A 3,891-nucleotide genomic window follows, 5' to 3' on the forward strand; every position below is an offset into this window, starting at 1 on the left:
CTGGTGATTATTGTTGCCATGCAATAGCTATAACTGAAGCCACACTTTATGATTGTGAACTCTGAAAGAGAGGAATAACAGTAAAGTAACAAGTTATAAAATTAAATTAAATACGCTGATGTAACTGAAAAAAATCTAAAACCGTGAACGTCAAATATATTCAATAAACAAAGAAAGAAATAGTACTTCTGTGCCTCACTGAAGCATGACCTTTGATGTGGTGGTTGACCATATATTGTTCAGCCTTATATGTGCAGAAGGGGCAGTGATGAAGTTGACTGCTACTGCATTTTTTAATTTTGGGACTCTCGCCCTCCAATAGCACACTAACATGTCTCTATACATCAAAGAAAATAAGCATAGACATAAAAGGCATGATAATTAGAAAGGCATAAAATAAGCAATAGACATTTCATTTAATTATTGTATATCCTGTGTAGGCTGTGTATACTTGCTATGTGTAACTTAGGGAATGGCCGTTGGCATCAACGATACACATTAGAGCCAGCCAAACACAACAAGGCATACATTGAAGATACACAGAAAATCAATGATCGAATCGATTACATAACTGTACATGTAAACCTAGGCTTACTGCTCAAGTAGGCAAATTTGTCCAAATAAGAGTCCCTCATTGTAAGCAATTAGCTAACTCACATGCAAATGGGTGCTAATTAATGCTATGCTAACATCAGGGCAGTATTTGGTTATATAAAAATATACCAGTGCACTGGTATAACAAAAATATTATGAAATACATTATGCATAATGTCAGTCTCACTTACTTCCATGGTTTATATTTTCATCCATGTAGGTTAGGTTCGAATAAGATTCGCTTTCGTTGACGTTGATACCTTCGTCGTGAACCTCAACTTGGGTGACCTTGAAGGAAACGGGAAGGGTTCGGGTTAAACACATTTGACTCCGCCCACATTGAGCCAAGCCCCGAACTGCACACTGCAGTCAGGGGCTTCTCACAACAGTCTCCCTCAAAGCATCATTACCCATCGATCCACAAAAGCCGCGGCGGCCCTTGCAGAGCAATGGAATCAACTACTTCAAGGTCTCAGAGCAAGTGACGTCACCGATTGAAACCCTATTAGCACGCACCGCTAACTAGCTAGCCATTTCACATCTCCTCCTTTTCCGCAGCAACCAGTGATCCGGGTCAACAGCATCAATAGGATCAAATTTATGCGACCAACTTTTTTTCTACGACTACAGATCGCTTTCTACGAGTGATAACTTTTTGTCTTTATGGCAGTCATTTTACTCAAGGCCCTTGGAAATGACCTGCATATCTGCAGTTATTAAAAAAATTATAATGCATTATGTTGATTTACAAATACAAATCAAAAGGTGTCTGTGGATAGTGAATTGCATTTCTGGATAACGTTTTACATTTGTGAAAAGTGATTTACATTTGTGGATTGGTGATTTACATTTGTGGAAAGTGATTTACATTTGTGAATTGGTGATTTACATTTGTAGAAAGTGATTTACATTTGTGAATACATTTGGCATGATATTGATCCCATACCTCTCGCTTTGCTTCTTTCTCTCTTCTGAAATCGCCAAAGAATGCATCTAAGCAAGCAAAACAGCACCCCTCTGTATGTAGCCCATGTATCTCAATCTGTCTGGACAGAAATAGTATGACATGCCATACTCTTTTGGTCCAAACAGCATCGGAGACATGGTCTACACATACTGAGACAGAGACAGAGGGGCAAGGAGGTATGGTAGGGTGGGCCAGACCCCCTAAGGCTCACCCATAATGCCAGCCCTGAAAAAAAGCTGTCACACCGTTGGAAATCTGAGGCTGTATGGTCCATTTTGGGCCTTATTGTTAACAGTAAGCCTTCCATATGATTTCACCAAAACATGTTTTCATTGCTTTTTATACTTAAATTGTCACAAAAAAAGTATTGTTATTTACATACTGTATATACATTCAAATGGCAACACACTAAATGACTAAGAAACTGACCCCTTTTGAGGCAATGGCAGAGATGTGCAATATTTTTTATACATCATTCTGATAAAGCTTACAATCTGTTCAGGCCATGTGCTCCAGCCATGTCTTTTGTACTTCCTCATTGCAAGAGAATGACACAGTATTGTGACACGGTATTGGCACAGTATTGTGTCACACTAAGTGGACATCACTTTTAGGGACAAAATTGAATCTATAAAAAACTAATTGGATTTCACGAATAGACTTGGAGACTATTGTTTATGAAATAAACTTCTGTGTTAGAACTAAAAGTGTAGGTGAAGGGAATTGTATACTTTTTACAATTAATTTACTTGAAGTTCAAAGTTCCACAACTGTCACGTCCTGACCAGCAGAGGGAGCAATTGTATTAGTTTTGGTCAGGACGTGGCAGAGATTTTGTGTTACGTGTGAGTTGGTTATTGGACTCCCAATTGAAGGCAGGTGTGTTGAGTTGCCTTTGATTGGGAGTCCTATATAGTAGTGTGTGTTTTTCCTTGTGGTTGTGGGTAATTGTTTTTGTTCAGTGTGTTATGCTGGCAGTACTGTTGAGCTGTCGGTGATTTCTTGTTTTGTAGTGTTCCAGTGTTCTTTTTCAATTAAATCATGAACACTAACTCCGCTGCACCTTGGTCTTCTTCTCTCCATGACGACAGCCCTTACAACAACCTTACCTCGGACAGTCACACCATTGAGCAATTGTCACGTTTGGTTCAAAGTTGTAAGAGAACAAATAATACACTGCATGAATTTACTCATGATCCAAGTTTCAAAAAAAAACTAAGCTTTTAGCATTATATCACCATTTTTGAAAAATGTAAGTTAAGTTATATTTGTGTTTGCCATCATGGACAAAAAAGGGGGGTCCCCTATAAGTTCTTAGAAGAACCCGTTTAAAATGTGCTGTGTGCAATAATAGCGTTTAATATGACACAACATATACAATTATCTGTAAGGTCCAGTGGCGACCCGTCATTCAGGGCAGGTGGGGTAGAGCCTCACCAGTTTTGAGCCCCACCTGTTTAGCCAACCATTTTTTTATTATTATAATTGTTTTGCCTGTTTTGCATGTTATTTTTCCATTAATATGCATCACATTTCAGTTTGCATACAATGTATAATTTTTTTTATTTGATTTAATAAAGCCGGATACAAACATGGTCTCTTTTTTGATTTCTTAAGTAAGGCAGCTCCAAAATGGCTCAGTGTTCTGTCACTCATAGGGACACTATGTAACAGCAAAATATACAGAGAGAGCCCAAAAATGCAAGCCCCTTGGGTGCTGCCATAGACTTACATTAGGAGTGCCCATCCAAGAAGGCTCAAGGTCATTGGCCACAGATAAAATTATGTCAAATCACATTATATCCACCATTGCTTTGATTGGAGTGATCATGTCAACATCATACTTTCAAGATCTTAGCTAGAAAGCTAGAGAAGCCGTCATCCTCATGAATCACGTCAACCATTTCACCTCATTTCTGCCAGCATGTTACATGTGCAACCAGAGGGAAAAAAACTCTATACCACTTTTACTCCACACACAGACGCGTACAAAGCTCTCCCTCGCCCTCCATTTGGCAAATCTGACCATAATTATATCCTCCTGATTGCTGCTTAGAAGCAAAAACTAAAGCAGGAAGTACCAGTGACTCACTCAATATGGAAGAGGTCAGATGACGCAGATGCTTAGCTACAGGACTGTTTTGCTAGAACAGACTGGAATACGTTCCGGGACTCATCCGATGGCATTGAGAAGTACACCACATCAGTCACCAGCTTCAGCAATAAGTGCATCGATGACGTTGTCCCCACAGTTTTCTTTATTTCACCTTTATTTAACCAGGTAGGCTAGTTGAGAACAAGTTCTCATTTACAACTGCGACCTGGCCAAG

This window comes from Salmo salar, chromosome 18 (assembly GCF_965601325.2).
Source record: "Salmo salar chromosome 18, fSalSal1, whole genome shotgun sequence".
In the NCBI taxonomy this organism is placed as follows: Eukaryota; Metazoa; Chordata; class Actinopteri; order Salmoniformes; family Salmonidae; genus Salmo; species Salmo salar.